General features: G+C 45.3%; 1 protein-coding gene across 2 annotated transcripts in view; it reads right to left on the bottom strand.

The window, feature by feature from the left end:
* The window catches only part of lrrc4ba (leucine rich repeat containing 4Ba), a 35,805-nt gene extending 19,569 nt beyond the window's left edge, over positions 1-16,236 (bottom strand). The window contains exons 1-2 of one of the 2 annotated variants that reach the window (XM_035179836.2): positions 16,024-16,236; positions 10,887-10,978 (exon numbers count right to left, since the gene is read on the bottom strand). The gene's annotated coding sequence lies outside the window, so the exon portion shown is untranslated. The remainder of the gene's footprint in view (positions 1-10,886; positions 10,979-16,023) is intronic. The other variant, XM_035179835.2, reaches the window with a different exon arrangement.
* Between the last annotated feature and the right edge of the window lie 4,325 nt (positions 16,237-20,561).

The following is a 20,561-nucleotide window of genomic DNA, read 5'->3' as shown; positions in this document are numbered from 1 at the left end:
GTTAGCGAGCAGAAATCTTATATACATAAGATAAGGTCTTTTGGATTCACGTTTCTGTCCAATATTTACTCTTTAATCTCCACCAACTCCTGAGGGCCTTCCTGTCTCTTTTGATGCTAAATGCTGGGCTATGTTCATGAGATAGTTTCTATCTTCTGTGTGGTGCTGAGCAGTTAGTCTACAGATACATTTTCAAAGCTTTTTTGCAGACAACAGCAGCCTACGGTGGCCAAAACCAATAAATGCTCGGAGAGCAGAGAGAAATAACCAAAACAGCAACGTTTTGGGACAGAAAATGCACAGCTACTGCATCGGAAAAGGTACTACTTGCAGCACTGAGTCAAAATGCAAAACTATTGTAGACCAGTCAAAAAGGTCATCAGCTGACTTAGTGATGTGTTCTACAGCAACACTTAGCTAAAATTGGCTAACATCAGCCGCCATAAGCTATTAGTCATACCAAAGCAAAAGTATAAGCTATAGCTGTAAAATCCTTGAGTGTAGTGAATTGAGCAATGGTGCGTTTTATTGCTCATGAATTACATTTTTATTTGCAAGAGGAAGAATGAGTTATTTCTCCTGAAAAAAGTTTCATAGTCTCACTTTTAAGGTTTGTTTAGCTGGGGGTCTCTGCAGAGTCAGATGATAATTATACATAGGTTCACACTTTTGAAAGTATTTCAATATTTATATCTTAGCAGTATTACAAACTGTGTGGCAGCATTCCTACAAAAAACAAAATTGGTGCTAATGCAAACCGAACATGTCCTATTCCTGCAGATTTACATTAAAATCATTTAACTGGAAAAACACAGGTCAATGAAGTTGTCACATCGCTATCGCTCAACAAAAATGCATCTATGAAACAAGATAACCGTAATTTCCTGCATTTTCTGACAGCGGATCAGTTTGAAGTTTTGCAGGGGGTGATGGAAGAGACAGGAGCAGCCACAGTGAGAGCTGTTAGATAAACGCACCTCCAACATCTCAGCCAGGTAACCAGCTCCTCTCTCCGGGCCCTGCTGTTTACACACTAATGTCATGTGCAGCATAGAATCAGAATTCTGAGATCTGTAACTACAGGTGTCTTCAAAACCACCAGGACAGGTCTTTTGGGAATGCCACGTAAAAGTTGTGAATTAGCAGCTAATCAACTGCTAGTCAAAGCTCAATGTTGACAGGTTGTTTTAAAACCAGTGAACCAGTGTAATTATTTGCATGCAATATTCAAGTGACTACCAGGGAGACGTGGCAGTTTCTCCGAATACCAGCAGAGCAGCTCAGTCATAATTCAGGTTTCCAAAAAGACTCGCTCCTCCAGTGAACTCCATCTGAACACAAGGATCCAAACCAAATCAGTTTCATCTCACTGCTTCTTATTAGAAGGGAATATGACCGGCCACAATACAATCAAGCAGGAGGATGCAGAGAGGTCTTTCACTTTCCCAGACGTTAATTTCTCCAGGCCTTCCCGGGCCGAGGCGGCACTGCTCTATCACAAGTGTGATCTCGGTGCTGCACAGCTCATAAGAAGCAGACAAATTTAGGATATGATAAATCAGCGCTAATATGATTACCCTCAGTGTCTGCTGGTTAACATAAAAAAAACACTAAATTTTCACTTAGCAGGCGTTCCTCACTCAGCCTGCAATATCTTGTTTGTCCCAGCCAGGGGGGGAAAAAGCAGCTCATGCAGAATAACATACAGTATGCAGAGGCCAAACTAAATATAAATCGTGCCACCTAAGTTAAAAAAAACTTATTCAGAAATGTAAAATTTTTAACATTCGTTTGTTTCAGCCTCTCATAGTCGTGTCAGATGATAATCCTGCTGTGGAGACAGTTTCACCATAACCAGCCCATTATAAACCCATCCAGACCATCCACAGTCTGCTACTAACCACCATTACTTTTTAGCCCAGTCTGCTCATCTAGCCTCATTTTTCCTTCGCGCTCAGCCCCTTCCTGGTCCCAGGGTAGTCTATCACACTTAAAGCTTACAGTCTTCACAGGCCCTTATAAACATTTAAAGCATTTGACTAACTGCCAGACAAAATTGACTTTGGGATGAAAGACCAGGGGGCTTTTAAAAAAATGAAAAGGGAAATTCTGCATCAGGACACAGAAGCCCTGATTTAATGGAAAACAAAAAAAGCCGTTTTGTCCTGCAGAAAAAGCCGAGTCACGCACAGGGCTTTCTCTTTTTAATGATAGCGGGTGGGTGGGGGTGGGGTTTGGAATATGGGACTTTGACAGAAGGTGCTTGTGAATAGTTCTTATTCACAAGGGGTGCGGTGGGGTGGGAGGGACTGGGTCATATTGTGCTGGATGCAGCAGAGGAAGCCCCTCACACTCGCCCACTTCCTTCCCTATGAATCCTCTGTCGGCCTCCTCCGCTGTGTTTACCCTCCCACCCCATGGCACTGAAAGGAAGCTGGACGAGCACTGGCCTTGCTGGTGAATGAAGCCCTGACGTCATTTGCCCACACACACGCACACGCACACACACTGTAAGCAGTGTGACTAATAGTGTACTTACGTCCTTTGTGTTGCCTCAGTTATACCTGATTCATATCTGGCTCCCAGGGGAAGAAGCCCCCAAGGTTGCTGAAATATTCAGAGACGTCAGATGTTCTTACAGGTGAATCAATGATGCCAGTCAATAAGCCCCCAACAGGCATTTAAGGATGGCGCTCTGTTATGCCAAACACACCGCTATTGTACTTGATATAGATTTTTATTCTCCCTGATATTGCACAGTGATTTCCCCATAAGTATAAGTTCATGAAGAAACATATTTGAGTCTGTCCACCTATTGACTCAGTCTGTGTTTGATCGTTGGTATCATTAAGTGACTGGTATGTTGCAACGGGGCAGCAGGGAGAAGGGGAGCAGGTGGTGAATGTGGTTTCAAGCGTGGTTAACTGTTATTATTTGTATCATCATCACCATGGTAATAATGCTCGTAAAGATCTGGTGCATCACGAAGATGTGCATCTGCAAATGTTACACGGAAGAAATTGCACCACATTCATGGATTTATTTCTTGTTTACAATAAGACTCAGGCATAAACGTTTGTTAATGAAAGTTGAGATTAAATACGTTCATCAGTGACCTTTTCTCCCATGACGAAGACGAGATGAAAGTGACGTGATTAAGCAATAACTGTGACTAATTCTCCATCCTGCACCCCGACACTATCCCTGATGAAAATGAGGAGACTAACACAGAAACTTAACAGTTGGTCTACATGTTTGCTGATGGTAATAACAGCAGAAGGAATCAGATAGTGTTTGGATTTTTTTCTAACAGGAACATCATCCAATTTCTTCCTTTCCTATCTCACTCTACTGCACATTTTACGCCCTGTTCATCCTGAATCACCTTCCTGCACCCGAGCAGCAGAAGAAGAACGCACCACCGAAAGTATTCACTTTTAATTCTAGAGCTGTAGGAGCTGCAGGTAGGAGGAAAAAAAGGTTAGGTTATTACATTTACAGATTTGACACATTTGCATGTGTGAACGCAAATGTCTGAGTGAGACGCTCTGCAGCTTCTACGGACTTTATCCGCCTGGCCTCCTATTATAATGTCCGTAGAAATCCAGGAGATGTTGCTGGTTGCTATAAAGAAAATCACGTGATCTTTGCAGCAGAGTTTATACGTCACTTCCTGCCTCTGTCTGCTGCACCCGGCTGCTCCACCTCTCGCCTGAATAATGCAAAGGATTTGATGCTGTTGTGAACGCGTCTGTGCAGAAAACCTCCCGCTGTGTTTGTGCATGTGTGAAAGGAAAACTCTGGGTAAACTCCGTAGCCAATTCTCCGGATTTTACCCGGAGGTCATGACTGAAAACGGCTTAAATGTGATACATATTTTCTGTTATTAAAGTGACTGTGCAGCCTTGAAAGAGGTGAGTGCTCTACAGTGAGTTACTAGGTGTACTACGAACTTCATTCTTATTCCGTCACCTTTAATACATATTTAGTAACTCCACCAAGGGGGTCATGTTTTTTTGTTTGAGTGTTGCAGAATAACACAAAAACTACTCAACAGATTTTACAGGACATTTTGCAGAGGGGTGGGGCATGACTCATGGAAGGGCCCATTCAATTTTGGTGCGGATCCAGATCAGAGGGAGATAAAGAGTTTTTCAAGTAATAATTCAGTAGTTCTCAAATGTAATTCATAAATCTTGATGAAAAAAAAATCAGGCACATTTCGGGGACTGATATTTATGAGTGTGTGCAAATTTGATCCAGATCCAAGCAAAAATCCTGATCTAGTGAATTTAAATGTGGTTTCATAAGGGAACGGTTTGAGGTCCACACTCTACTGTGAGATATTCTAGTATTGACAATCAATATTTAATGCAAATGTGTCAAATGAGGATTCTCCGAAAGTCAGATATATTTAGGAATTCCTCTAAACCTGTATTACACTGCATTTGAATGGATGACAAGAAAATTACAAACTCATCAATATTTCCTTCAAATTAAATCATCATAAGATGGAGACTGCAGTCTCAGTTTAAATCCTTACAGGACAAACATTCATTTATTTTATCCTCTTTATTATATCATGGCCCTGTTGTAATGAATGTGACATATTTATAACGTAGTGAATGCACTTTTGATGTCTCCTCATGCCCTGTGAAGCTGAATGCACAGAAGGTCAATTGAGCTTATGATTGTACAATAAACTATTAATTACACTGAACTCCTCCTTGTTTACTTATTGAGATTCTTCATGTGATCTCATGGCAGGACGTGCAGCCTCCGACGCCGTCACGCTCACATTTTGTTTAGCTGCTTTATTGGAGCGATATTACAATAAACGCTTATTTTTGGAAAACAGCACAACAGCCTGATGAGGTTTCATAAACCGGAGCATTCGGTGTTCCACGTTTTAATCACCACTCATCCTTGTCAAATGGGATATACTGCAGCCCCCTCTGCACTGTATCCGTCTCCTACCTCGCCCTCCCACTCAACATGTCCAAAGACGCGCCGTTGCTCTCATTAGGATGCTGGATGCGGCGAGGAGCCCTGATCTATTCAGAATTGCTCCTACAGGAGCGGGGACCTCCTCCCCTTTCCGAGGGGGCCAAGAGCTGCAGATTAAAAGTCACTGTGTGCATCACCCTGCTAAAGCACTCCCATTAACAGACATTACATTACCTACCCCGCATGTTCAAATCCCTAACTGGGGGCTTCGTACCACTTGTCATTACATGCTGGGATAAAAGTCTTTTTAATGTTAACATTTTCACATTCACTACACCAGCTCTCAACTTCAAATGAAATCCAGTTATTACTGTCCGTTCTGTGGCGCCGCCTGGTCGGGGCGCCGATTTCGTGAACAATTAATCCGTATTTAAGGTTGTTAAGTGTGTTGATACACTCAATTCCTGTGCGCTGAGGGGGGAAGCCAGAGCCAGCAGCTAATCAAAATGTCTCTCAGACATTTACAGAGCAATGTAAACTGCACAATTTTTGGGGGGTTGCTGTGAAACAGTTTGCTGGTGTTTCTGAGCCGAGCGTTTGTTGCTCCCAGCTGTTTTTGGCGAGGACGACTAGGTTCAGCATTTCTGTGTTTCACGCTGCCCTCGCCTTTTGCAGTTTTTCCCTCTGTGCTCAGGAGGAAGCATGTGAATGTGTGCGTGATTTCTTTCAGGAGGTCAAACTGTGGCGTGTCAACTCTGACTCCATGTGACCGTCTCTGTGTGCTTGGTGATATTTCTGTGATGGGGTCAGTCGATGCTGCATTCAGGGAGTATTTTGTGTTAAGATAAAGTTAATGGAACATGTGTGAACGTGCAAGAATCTTTTATACCTGTGTACCATGTGCATGAGCAGAGTTGTGTTACTTTAAAATCATATTCAGTTCAATTTGTGATCAATAGAACAGACTAAGAGAATTGCAGATTCATGTTGGGGTCCAAGACAAAGCTCATCAAAGATAATAATAATAAAGTTAAAAAAAATTTGAATATGGTATGCTTAGGTGGTGTAATATATGTGTATAGAATTGTCTTTATTTCCTCCACTGAATCCATTGATTTTTGTCTTTTGGGCAACAATAACTGGGAGCATTTACTGAACCAAAAAAGCTGCTCTTACTTAGATCAAACTGGAGAGGAGTGTTTGTTTCCTTTCACTGACGCTACTTGGATTATTGATGCATTAAGATGATTGTTCTACAATCACTTATGATTGAAACATTACAGCTGTTGGCTGTCAAATTCACATTCCTCTTTTATAAGTATAAATATATTTATATTGCTTCTTTTGGATTGGAATCCAGCGTTATTCTGCAGTAAACTTTTGCATCTCACATCTCATTTAACCCGCATGTGAACGCATCATCAAGCTGGTGATACATGCTTTAAAAGAGTTTACACTTAATGCATCATCGTAAAACAATAGCTGTGTCTCATTTCAGGGGCCACATCCTTCGGAGGCTGCATTTGAAGACAGATTGCACAACAGCAACATGACTAGACTGTCCCATTTCTAAGGCTCCTTCAAACGCGGCTGACAAATGTGTCCATACATCCCAGAGAAACGATGACTTCAACTGGTGGATCATTCCCGGACCAACCTATGAATCCTGGGATTCATTGCACCCCAATGACAAAACATTTTTCAAAGAGGGAATGGCGCCGACAAGCAGTGAGACATCCAATGTCAACTGAACTGAACAGCTAACGTTACACATGGTAAAAGGGAGGCGGTCTTTATGGGATGGGTAGACCGCATCCTACGAAGGATGCAGCCTGAATACACAGCTGATAAGGCGACAATACGTATTAAAGATTCATTGTGTGGGATTTAGTGGCATCTAGTGGTGAAGGTGAATTTTGCAACTAAGTGAGCAACCCTTCACCTCAGCCTCCCCGTCCAAGGGTGTAGAAACTGTGGTGGCCTTTTGGTAAAGTAAGAACGCAAAGGACAATGTTTAAAGCCAGTGTTAGGTTTGTCCATTCTGAGCTTCTGTAGAAACATGGAGGTGCAACATGGCAGACTCCATGCAAGAGGACCGGCTGCTGATCATTCAAAGGTAATGAAAACAATGATTAGTTTTAGGTGATTATACACTGATACAAACATAATTGTGAATATTATTTTCCATTTCCATTTCCAAAGATCCTCCTAAATTGTACCAGACCTCTATCTGTAATGGATTCCCCATGGTACATTATAGAAATTTGCGGAGATTGATTTTATTTTGCAAATTATGTGGTTTGACATTTTTAGCAAGTACAAACACTATATGTTTTGAAAATAAAAAATATTGGATTAAACACATTGTCTGTGCAATGCTTAATTTAACTTCAATTATTTTTACAATGCAGTTTCCTTTTTTAGCTTCTCTGGAGCAGCACGTACAGTAAGTGTCATCCTCTGCATTTTTTCCAGTAATTTGTGTGTAACGCACTCTGAGGGGATTTATATTTTGCACCATTTAGGTGGTGCAGTTCCCCACAGGGTGCACTCTTGTTATTAAATATGAATCTAATGGTCAGAGACAGGTGTACTGACCAACCACATACCAAGACACAGCTCCCTGATTCTCAAAGTGGAGTTGCAGAGGTACCAGGCAGGGGCGCTGCCAGGGATTTGGAGGCCCACAAACAAATGTTACAGTGGGGCCCCACCAGCTCTGAAAACTGTGTGCAGACATGCGTGCACCATTTAATGCAGAACTGACAAACTCTATAAGAAATGTGCTTCAGGCATCTTTTAGGGCAAACATTGAATTATTAATGGAAGCTATAATAAATACAACTGAATTGTAAATTAACCTCTGCTAACTTTACATCTTCTACAGAATAACAAAGAAAAGAAGAAAGTGAGCATAAATATTCTCAAGTAGAAAATAAGCAGCTGTAAAATGTAAAAGAAAAGAGGGGGGGGGATGGTGGCGCCAAAGGACGAATATAATTGTGTGAGAAATTCCTGTGAATGAATTCTTCTTTTTGATAAGGATTTGACCATTAGTAATTTTTATTATAATAAAGTTAAAGTTAGCAACTGACACATGATTCAGCTCAAAGCTGCCCACTTCCCTCTTCAGTTGGGAGTGCAGCTGCTTCATTGGTTGGGGCATGTGGGTTGGGAAGAGGGCTCAGTTGGGCCGGGCACCAGACAGGGACAAGTGATTTAGTCATTTCTCAAACTTCTGCAATGATTCAACGTTTGGCTAAAAGAGGAGCGAAATGTTCAAAATCAAACAGAACCTCCTCCTCCAGTTCTACACGAGCATCAATGAAGGCACTCACCTCCTCCATAACAGTCTGGTGCGGCAGCCTCAACAGTCAATCACGTCAAAAAATGCAATGCATGGTCGACAAATCATCAAAGATCACTGGCACCCCCCTCCCATCCATTGAATCTCTGCACCACAAACGCACCATCACAAGGGCACAAAAGTTCTCTGATCCCTCCCATTCTGCTCACCATCTGTTTTCACCGTTACGACCGAAGAGGCGCAACAGATCTTTATCCACCAAATGATCGCGTTTCAAAACGTTCTTCCCCACAACCGTGAAGGACTCTGAACTCCTTGCAACAACCATGATGGACATGCACTGTAAACACTTTGCACTTTACTCTACTCTATGTGATGTGGTCCTGTCCAGGTATTGTCCAGTGTCATCCCTGTCTATGTCGATGTCATTGTGATGTGTCTTTATCAGGCTGCACTGAAGAATTTTACTGTTTGGTCATTAATAAGTTATTCTAATTGATGATGATTATTAAAACGTATCCTTTTTTGTGACGATATTAAACAAACAATATGCAACTTCAAAAAAATAGTTTAATGACATTGTGAAGCAGTGTGGGATCATGGCAGTTGTCCTCACCACCACTGCAGATCACAATCTACCTGATGCAAATCATGTTCCCAGATGAGGTCATGTATTTAGGTTTTATTCATGTGACGCAGCAATTTGTTTCTGCGATTCATTACAAGTGATCAATACAAACAGTGGAAGGGAAAACAGCTGAGTGGCTAACTGGCTAGCAGCAGCGTGTGTTTCCTTCATCATAGATCATTTGAAGTTATAGCAGATACGGACAAAGGGAGGAAGCTGATATGATGCAATTAATAGACGACCAAAAAAAAACATCCCATTACCTTGAATGAAACTGGGGAATTATCTGGGTATGAACATAGTTGGAAACTTTTTGGATGACTGTAATTACACAAGCCAACAAAATATATAATATACATTTTAATGAAGAATTGTTACACATTATATTTTTAAGTAACTAATGTAAAAGGCAACAAAAGTAGCCTCAGTCACAGGCCTTTTTGAACGGCCCTAACTTTTCCTCTTCATGCGGTGCTCCTGTTAAGAGGTGGATTTGGTTAAGTTCAAAAGAACCCCCTTGAATTCTCCCATCATGCACACACTCCACCCAGCTGCTCCACCCGAGCGTGTTAAACATGCAAACACAGGAGCCTCTAATCAAAATAAGCAAATTCGTTTCAAGTATTACAAGTTCCCTTACTACTCAAGGTCAAGGTCATCAGTACAAGATTCTACAAATGGAGTTGTTGCCTCCCCTCATGCCACATATCTTAGAAAGAAAATCAGAATAGAAGAAAGATTAACAATCCTAACTTAAAATATGAATAATAAGAAATGGGTCCAAAAGAAAGTAGTGCAGTTTTCTATAAATATAAGTCAAGGTTAACAATATATTATACACAAATATGGCGACATGGCAGCATTTGCACGCATCTGTATGTAAGTGTCAAAAAAGAGGGCTAATGCTAAAACACATTGCATTATTAACTATAATGAATCAGAAATAAGATACAACCACAGTGTCTTGTTGCTGAACCACACAAGTTAACAACATCAAATTACATGAAAAAAGCAGGTTGTGTAACATTAGCCGACGTCTGCGGTGTACGGCAACAGATTTTAGAGTGTAGCGGGGGGCTCGGTGCCTAATTAGAATTTCAGAGGGGAGAAAAAAAAGGGAAATAAACATTCAGACAGTGTGGTGCAACATGTGGAGCAGAGGTGGATACGCTTTAATTATGGGTCCATCTGTCAGTGCATCTCCTGCACCTTGACCGTCCACCAGACCTTACAGTTTCCTGTATAGATGACTGCCTTTTTACAAACAAACAAACAAACAAACAAACAAACAGCGTGTGCGTGCATGCATGATAAGCAACACTGTGTTGGCTCCCATCGATCCAGGCCTCGCCCCAGCCTTCTGTATGAGTGACACACCGACTAATACACAGACAGATAAACACTCACACTGACAAACACGATAAGGCTTTGCCCACGAAACTCTGACACGGACTGACTGATGGACGTCTCCATGGAGACCAGTCACCAAGACTGACACAATGTCTCTCGCAGCCGAGCGCCTTGCCAACCAAATCAGTGAGGTGAGGGAGAGGAACGAGAAGGAAGGGGGAGAGAAGGAGAGATAAAGAGTGGAAACACACTGTGCAGCAGCAGAATGATTACAGAGCACCGTTGAAATATTCCAGCATATGCGTGGATGCGGTGCAGATCTGGTCTAGCGGGCCATGTGATCGTCCTCCTTGCCCTCCGATCAGCTCCTCTCACACCTCAGTCTCACCCCATCACTCACACCTCTCCATCACTTTTTCTTCTCTTACAACCTCCGCATCTGCTCCTCTCTGCGCCCCCTTCCCTTTCCCTCACCTACGGCATGTTTATTTCCACACCTCACCTCCTCTGCCGATTTCTCCACCCTTCCCCTCTCTGCGGGTTCTTCTCTCCACCCCTCTCTCTCTCTCTCCCTCTCTCTCCCACGCTGTGCGAAATGGAAGCTCTCACAGAGACCTGAGGTTGCCATAGTAACCTGCCATAGTAACCACTCACCGTCTTGCGTGTCTCCGTCACGTTGGCGGGGGCTCGGGGTGTCCGCGGCCCTGATCTGCAGCTCCCAAAGCGGGGCGTCACTTCAGTAAACCCTGCAATGTGATGGAAAAGTCTTTCTGTAAACTTCCAGACGACCATGCTTCTGAAGAGGTCAGTGACTGATGACTATAGTTATCTGCAGGTTAGTTTGCTATATCATTAGACAGGGGTCACCAGAGGCACACAGCTGAGAGGAAAATTGGCTCTCAATTCTCCTGATAGGCTGTTATGGCTTCCAACTTTTAATAAAATGTCCAAATTAGGACTCACTTGGGCTTTATATGGCACATCGAGCACCTTACCTCACCAATTATCGACCAAAGTTTCAAAAGTCCACACAGTGAAATTTGAGCCTGAATGCCTCGCCACTGCACCACCCAATCCAATATGACGACAGAAAAGTGCAAGAAGGGCAAAATATATAAATAAACTCGTACAACTGAGTCAACACTCTACATATATCGCGGAGAGTCCAGGGACCTGGGAAAACAAATAGTGAAGGCATGTACGGGTTCACGTGATGGCACCGAGAGTAATCGTCCCAACCGCACGGCCCAATCTGTGATTTATCACGTCGATGGGGCGTAGCCTCCCTAACTACCTCCTCCGTGGCCCTCAGCAGCCTCCCGGGACCTCTGCTGGCATGTCTCATCGCCACCATCCCATTGTGACATCACCAAATTGCCGCCCCTGAAAATACGACAACATCCAACCAGATCCAAAAAGGACGTCTGGTTCTGGTGCGACAGAGCGCCCACGCTTCTCTCCGGGAGCCTCGTCGTGATCTCTCAGAGCGCCGTGGAAACCAAACCTGTCTGTGTCAGGATTGAATCACAGCACGGAAAATAACAACAACAAGGAGGGGAAAAAACCTGTTAAGCATCACACTTTGGTCATCAGAGTTATAATTTTATGTTTACTGCTCTCATGCACTATCCGTTTCTTGCCATCTACATCATCAATATTTATACTGTCATCATGAGCAGCATCAGTATGCCACTACCGTTGTGCCTCCAGCCAGCGCAGCCAGTCAGTGAGGCAGACAGAGGAAAGGCCCCAGCCTGACTCTGCAATGCTGTATTGAGCTCTTATGCTGTCACTGACCCGAAACAAACTCCCTCAAGACTCTGTGCCGAGACGCAGCCAAGCTGGCAGTAGCCGCAAAGCGCGGTGGTCACCGAGGCCTGACCGCCTTCATTACCCAATCACATTTACTAATACTTAATCTAACCAGGAGAAGATAATATCTCTTCTCTTTGCCAAATTCAATATCAGACACGCAGGGCTGACCGCTCTCTCTCCCCGGCCAGCCCATTTCAAACGGCATGCACCCAACTGCGTCCGGACTGTCTCAGCCTGTGGAGTTACTGCGATGACACGCGAGCGAACGGCCACTTTTTGACCATCTTCCCTAAACAGATGATCGGATATTTGGCAGAGCACTGACGCACAGGGCACGAGGAGGGAAGGCAGATGAATCGCTCCGGTCCACTTTCCAGGCTTCCCTCTCCACTTCAGGTCATGATGAGGATATTTTCCTCTGGGGAAATCTCACCGTTTCTAATTATGTCAATTCAATGGATTATTGCATTCATTTTGTGTCATTAACCATTGCCGTTCTCCCAACTATTATTCAATAATTAATACCCGGGCAGACATCATGATCCCCGAAGGGCCAACACCCAGGTCTGGATGGGGAAACTCAATCAACCAATCTTGGCTAATTATACCCCCCCGCCATCATAGGCAGCTTAGCATTTCTGCAGCGGATGGGTCAGTGCTGATGCACTCCCGCCCCCCCGGTTACCGAGATTCAAATTGTGCCATATCATGCGAAAAAACAGAATCTCAGATCTCTGTCTGCGGGTTCAGGCATGGCTTGAGCACGTGGCGGCCGGCAGCGACATGTGTGATATGATCCCAGTGTCTCCGATCGGGGGGGGGCCTCGTCGTGCTGCATTATTAAGGGACAGCCGGAGGTTGTTCCTTCAATTCTCAGCCTCTCCTGCTGATCAGCGAGTCTCTCCTCACCCTTCAACCTGTGTACATCAGCAAGTCGTGCAGCCATCAATCAATGACACCCTCGCCCTATGAAGAGATCAGCGACCAGCTTGCCCTGATTAGAGCAGTTTTAGTGTCATCTATAATCTGTCTCTCTCTGGCCCTCTGCCACACACACAGAAATGTGCATTAAAACACGTGCATGCCCGAACGCACGCGCACACAGACTCCAAATTTAGGGCAACAGTTTCACTCTTTGCATTTTAATGTAGCAGCAGAGACGTCCCTCGGAATTAATGCAGTCCTTTGTCCTTTTGAGTACAGTACGGGGACGAGGAAAGGCAAACTAGACAAACCAGATTGAAAGCATCCCGGGCGTCTTTTGAGAGACACACAAATCATTGACATTGGGCTGTGTTTTGGGGGGTAATCATTTATATGCTGGACTCCTCCCGTGACCTTTCCCACCTCGCGTGTTTGGTTTCGGAGGATTTGCTGCGACTTCTCCACATCTCCTCCGGAAATAAATCGCATTGGCTCCACAAATCCAACGGCGGCGGAGGAGCGGAGGGCCGAGCATTATCTCAAAGTCACACCTTCCCTCTAGGCCAGGTGTGCAGGTGTAATTTACCATGTCCCTGTTAACCTGCTTGCTTGTTTTCATCAAGCTCATCGGCCATGTGTAAGTTGGGAGCCTCGGAAAATTAAAGCAGGGCCTGGCCTGATTCCTCAGATGACTGAAATCACTCAGCCGCTGTTTACTTTGTGACACGGGAAGGACTCTGCGATCGGATTTGCACCTATGTTAAAATTAGCAAGATGACCACAGGAAGTCATCAGGCTGGTGGAAAAGTAAAAAAAGTGTTTTCCTCCAACCGCTGCAGAGGAGTAAAAGTGGACCTGCTGTATCAGTTATTAAAAGTATGTTTGATGGTTACACTTTTCTCACTTGTCCACCACGATGAGGAGAATGAAGCCTCCGGTGGAGGTGTCTGAATGTGGAGCCTGTTACAGGTGCAGAATCCTTTAAGGAGGAATAAAACTGAATAAAACATTCCACCTGCATCCCATTAACTAATCCATGTTAACCTTTCCTTGTGAATCATGACATTGTTCAATTTTAATAACATGCATATTAGGTCAAGAGGTGGCGTGACTCTGCACCTTCAGGATTTGAAAAGCTGGATGGATCTAAATCGTGCAATAGATTCCCTCCACTTCCGGACCTTTACTTATTCAGGACAGCGTGCTCTCGAATTTCCCTGCCACCAATTTCCCGAATGAGGCTTGCAGGAGTTTAAATCCCTCCAACGTTAAAACCACATGACAGAATTTAAATAAATGCTTCCTTGTTTCCCTGACGAGTGGCTGGGTTCTCATAAATGACTGGCTTTATGTAACCTGAGCAAAGTTTTGAATTCATTTGGCAACGCGTTGGTGTCGACGAGTTGAAAAAGTTCAGCGTCCCAAGTTCGGGATGAACAAATTCCACTGATATTTAGGCCTCGCTCGTGCGTCTTGACATTTGAAGCACTTCCCTGAGCCCAGCCTTGCCTTTTAAATGTGATACCATGTGACAAGCCTGTCATGAAGCCCAGGCCTTGTGGTGACTGGTGCTGTTGCACACAGGTCATGATCAGCTGAGGATGAAGCCCTACTTCCTCACTATATGAACTCAGAGCCACCACAATATGAGTGGATAAAATACATACTTTCACAGGCTACATAAAAGTATACCGTCCTCTTAAAGTTTTACATCACTGGGTCTATTTTGGATCTAATGGAGAGAATATGTCGTGAAGCAGGGGCTCGTAAATGGCATGTGTCGTGGTCTCTCATTTGACGGCTGGGCTACGACGGTGTAGGAGTTTACAGGTACTGGAACAGGCATAAAATCTAATACGGGTGCATGAATAAAATACACAGGTCGTAAAATACAAGCAGCAAAACAGAAGAGAATAATCGTCCCGTGGGGGATGAAAGAACATCAAAAATGACACCACATCCATTGTCCAGTAATGTGTCCGGCAGAGATGCTTTAAAGCTCAGCACCACAATTTCCTTCAGATGGAAAAACTTGCAGAGTGAGGAGGATGGGGGGGGGACATCATCCCCATGTCCCTCCATGTTGGAGCCCACACCCCTCTCTTGTCAAATCCTGCCCCAGTGCCCCACTTCACCTCCCACCATTAATAACTTATTCTGTCTATCATAAAACTCAGGAGATCATCCGGCTCGTCCACATCAGACACACACACACACGCACGCACACACACACACACACACACCTCCTCCCGCCAGTTCCCAGCCTGCTCGGATTTCCCTGAAACACCGCACATTAGCATTTAAATCCTCTCATAACCGTATCATTGTGTTGCAGATAGAGGCAGTAGATCTTCATTCATCAGTCCTAATCTATCTGCTCCTTGTTCTCCAGCCTGAGGGATCCCGGGCTCTGACTCAGAGCTTAACCCACCGCGCATAAGCCGCAAGGTGGCTGCGCATTTTTCCTCCAAATCTGGGGTCATCGAGCAGGGGCCACGGCCCCCGACGCACAAATTAACACTGTAAACTGGTGCGATTAGGCAGGTTTGGGTGAGTGTGTGTGAGTGAGAGCTGCGCGCAAACCGGATCACACATTAAACCCTGTCAACAGCGTGTGCTCCGGTGGAGGCTCCTGCCACCGCCAAGGTTAGATTAGTATTATCAACTTGCATTCACGAGCACATTTGGAAATACAATAGAAAGAGACTCAAGTATACAATGGTGAGGGTGTAGAAAAAGTTTGAAATCGTGCGTATTGATGAAGCAATCAGAAATTGGAAATGTATTGATCTATTTAATTGTTGTCCACCCCCCGAAATAATTATCTCACGCGTCAAACATGTCAATCCTGAGCCGCGGTGGGGGGGGGCCTACACACACGCACGCACACATCACATCGTGGACAAGGATTTCTAATTAGTAGTTTTGTTGCAAATGCACAAACTGCCCGGTTACGCACACATGCACGCACGCACACACACGCGTGACCAACAGGAGAATGCGCGCACATGCGTGTGCACCACGTCTGTGTGGATGTCATCGTCTCTCTTACCTTTTTATTTCACGATCCGCTCCTGAAACGCATCTGAGCTCCGATAACTCCGAGAGCTTCGCCTTCCCTCAAACCAGCGAGTATTCCACTGCAGAGCCGAGTCTCTCTCCTCTCTCTCTCCCTCTCTCCCTCCTGTTTCTATCTCTCCTCTCTCTCTCTCTCCGTCTCCCTCACTGTTCCCTCCTCTCTTTCTCTCTCTCTGTCTCCCTCACTGTTTCTATCTCTCCTCTCTCTCTCTCTCTCCTCTCTCTCCCTTCTCTCTCTCTCTCTCCCTCTCTCTCTCTCCTCTCTTTCTCTCCTCTCTCTCTCTCTGTCTCACTGTTTCTATCTCTTTCTCTCTCTCTCCCTTCTCTCTCTCTCTCCTCCTCTCTCTCTCTCCCTCTCTCACTGTTTCCCTCCTCTTTCTCTCTTTCTCTCTCTCTTTCGCTCTCTCCCTCACTGTTTGCCTCCTCTCTCTCTTTCTCTCTCTCTCTCCCTCACTGTTTCCCTCCTCTATTTATCTCTCTCCTCTCTCTCCGTCTCCCTCACTGTTTCCCTCCTCTCTCTCTCTCTCTCTCAGATTGATTCACCCTCTCCAGGTGCTGCTGCCACCGCTGGTAATGAGAATTGTCTCAGAGATCTTCAGGTGGATGGAACCACTGCTGCAGGACGGTGCGGGGATGTCGGACTGCACCGCCGCTGCTGCTGCTGCTGCTGCTGCTGCTGCTGGTACAGTGAAAATGAAACTTAATATGTTTATTTACTGCATCGTCCTCTTTTGTTTTACATGCAAATAAACAAACAAACATCACAGTGTCTATATTGCTCTCTGCAGACCATGCACGTTGCACCAGACCTGCACACAGCCCATGGCGCAGGTTTAAATATGAACAAGCCAAAATTAGATGACATACGACACAAGCATCAACTGTAATGGCGATAATAATGCTCATAATGATTAGAATTACAATTAGCTGTATGAACCCCACAATTCTCCTCTCCAGTGTTAAACTGCACATTTTGTCTCATTTTGTTTTATGTAGTATTTGATTCCTGACATGTGTCCATGCGCTCATGTCTCTATAATACGATGATGGTGGTGTTTACAGCTTGTTACAAGGGACATTTGCTGCTTGGCCGGTTCCCTTGGCAACGCTCAAGCACACACATACACCTGTACAGCACCGTCTCATTGGATTTGTGTCCTGCCTGCCATTGCAGCTCCCATCAAATAAATATAAATAAATATATATATATATATATATATATATATATATATATATATATCGATACAGCATGTATATGCTGGTGTGTCTGAGTTCTTTTTACAGAAACTAGATTTCCTATTCAAAGAAAGCGTGAAATTATGTCATTCATGTAAAGTTAGAGAGGAAAGCTAAGATTGTGTGTGTGTGTGTGTGTGTGTGTGTGTGTGCGTGTGTGTGTGTGTGTGTGTGTGTGTGTGTGTGCGTGTGTTGTGTGTGGGGGTTAAGGTCAGGTTAAGGTCACAGATCTGGTCAGGGTTGAGTTGTCAATCACCTCAGCGGGACATCATCACGAGGATGCGAGAGTGGCGGGTGGGTGGGTGGTTGAGTGCGTCCATCAGATAGCAGAGGGAAAGAAGGAGGGAGGTGGAGAGCGATGGGTGAACGTTGGGGGGAGCGGTGGTGGTGGTGGTGGTGGTGGGGGTGTTCAGACGGGTGATTAGTGCTGGATTGATAACGTTCTATATCGAGACTCGGAGGATCACTCTTTCTCACATCCTTGCACCTCAACGCCAGCTCTCCATCACGGGCACGTGTTCTCACACACACACACTCCTCACACATGCACGTGTCCTGCTTCCAGCACTGCTCTATTACACACACACACGCACGCGCACGCACACACACACACACACACACTCAGAGAAGCATGATGTAGATGGGGAACAAGGTAATGACTGACCCTAACATATTTAGTCAGGTTGCAGCAACAGGGTGGCCAACCTGTTTCTCTTATTAAACATTGCACACACACAGACACACACAGACACGCCACATGGCCTTGGTTGCCCTTTTCCACTTTATGCACAATATGTTCTCGCTCACTTGACCCCCACCCCCTCCCCACAGCTCCACGCTCTGCAGTGAGGGTCTAGCAGCGCCCACAGCCCGTCCCAGTCCTCTGTAATTCCAACAACAACGGCTCCCGCTCGCTGCTTTTGCATTGCGTCGCTCCTTCCTCTCTCTCGTCTCTCTCCCCCTCCCCTGCTGCCTTCCTGCCTCCCTCCCTCTCTCTCTCTATTAAATTTCAAGTCACACAACAGTGCAGTGGATATCCCTCCCTCTCTCTAACTCTCACACACTCTCCACCACCACCACCACATCCCTCTCCTCCTCGTCTCCCTCCCTCTCCCTCACACATACATACCTCAGTAGTCTGTGGAGGTGTCGTCCTGGATCTCTCCCCACCACTCGCTCTTCATATTGACTGCTCCCCCCCCTTTTTACTTTGAACCTCTCAATCTCGCTCACTCTTGATGCAAGGCTGTTCTCTTTTCACCTCCAGTTGTCCCCCCACACACACACACACACACACTCCCCTTGCCTCATTATTTAAACGAGCCCCCTCACATTTCCTCCTCTTCCTCCCCAACCCACTCTGTTTGTATCTCTGTACTGCAGTGTCTGCTCAGGCTGTGGAGTACAACCTCCCCTCCTTCTCCTCCTCCTCTCTCCGGTGGGTGTGCAGGGCTCGCTCCATCAGGCCAGCCTTTAACTCACTGATTGAGTGGACACCACAGGCCGATAAATGAATAAAGATGGGAGCCACTGTGAGGATTAATGCGCCTCATATGAAGACGGAAAGCTTGCCACCTAGTATTTCTGCCGCTGCTCCATGGATGAGGCTGCTCACGCCTCCCGTGCCTCAGCCTTGTGTTGCTGTGTGTTGTGCTGTGCTGGCATTTTGGTTGGAGAGACACGCGGCCGCTGTCTTTGCCCTGAGTTATGTTCAGGTCCCGGGCCCTCAGCGGCAGTTGCTGCCCTGGGGTGAAACCTCTGCCATCGCTGTGCTGGAATGGCGTGGCGAGAGGAAGTGGGGCAGATACGCCGCTGGGGTTGAGAACACACCGCCTGTCTTTCTCCTCCTGCCCTTTCTGCATCTTGTCCTCCCTCCTCCCACCTCACACGCTATCTCAAGACCGAACTCTCCACAGCCTCCGAGGCCCTAACTGAGCCCTGATCCGTATCTGATGGTGAAACAGCACGCCACCGGCTGCAGGGATCCCAACCTGTGTGATACCAAACTGAACATTTGGGCTGTCGTGACTAGCGAGCAAGGGTTGAATGCTTGAACGCTTATGCCTGTGTACACCCCGAAACACAAAGTTTTCTCCCACAGAGAAAGGAGAAGCTCTTTTAAACACAGCGTTAACCAAGCTTGTGTCTCCACCACTAAAGCCAATACTCATCCCTTATCAGAAACAGCCCTATCTGGCAACCGCATCCATTAGGGCCGATAGTGACATTGATCTTCCCACACCCAGGCCAAGGGGACCTCAACCACCTGAAGACAAATCCAATTTTTGGTGTTTTGTGCTCCTCCGCCCGCCACCTTCCTCCACCTCCTCCTCATGTGCCGGCTGAACTCATCCACCACCAGGACCTTCACAACACATCCACTCTCCATGTGGCAAGGTTTAATAATCAGGCTGTCTCTCCTGCTCCTCCATCGCTCGCTCCTGTCATCACCTCCTCCGGCAGGGCGTAAAACAAACTCTGCCCCCAGGCCTATAAACCCCATTATGCTGAGCAGCACTCCTGCCACCAGGCTGTATAATCTTCATCTCTCGCCCACAGCCTCCCCTAACTGGCCTTTAAACTGGTCCTCTGCCTTTTCCTCGCGGTGACGACAGGGACAGACAACAACCAAAATGCCACACGATCAACACGTAGCAGGGGCTTTTTTTTATTCAGGCCAATGTTGCTCTGACCCAAACCACTTTGCAGTAAAGAGCAGACCAGGCTACGGTCATATGTAAAGATGTGTTCAGGGATGTAATGACGAAGGTTTAAGTGCATTCAATGCTTTTAATTACATATTTAAGTTATGTTATAAATCCATATGAGGCATGTTAAAGGAAATCCCCCTACTCACATTATTTATTGAGGCGTTTAATATCTTCCGGTTTACAGTTGAGAGATTTCCACCACTTTGTCCTATTTTTGTAATACCCCAATAACACACATTACCTTAAATTGGCTTTGGCATTTTGTATACCCAAAAAATACATAAAATAAATGTTTGTCAATTTATTTTTATTATAAGCGATTATCAATGCTATTACACCGTCATCCATAATTTATTTCACCTTAAAGTAGCTCCATGATTTCCACAGTGCGTTTCTTCGTGAGATAGATCTGGTTTGCCTTCCTGGAAAGAGGGCAGCAACATCCACATTCTACATACTACCGTGTGTAGGTGGAAATATTTGATACATGTTGAACAGAGCTTGATTTCTTAGATCGTCCTTCACAAGTAACTGCCAGGACATGTTGCATTCAGCTGCAGGGTGC

Source organism: Hippoglossus stenolepis, chromosome 16 (assembly GCF_022539355.2).
Source record: "Hippoglossus stenolepis isolate QCI-W04-F060 chromosome 16, HSTE1.2, whole genome shotgun sequence".
NCBI classification, from domain to species: Eukaryota; Metazoa; Chordata; class Actinopteri; order Pleuronectiformes; family Pleuronectidae; genus Hippoglossus; species Hippoglossus stenolepis.
The sequence above is the reverse complement of the archived record's forward strand: the minus strand, read 5'-3'. Positions and strand labels throughout refer to the sequence as shown.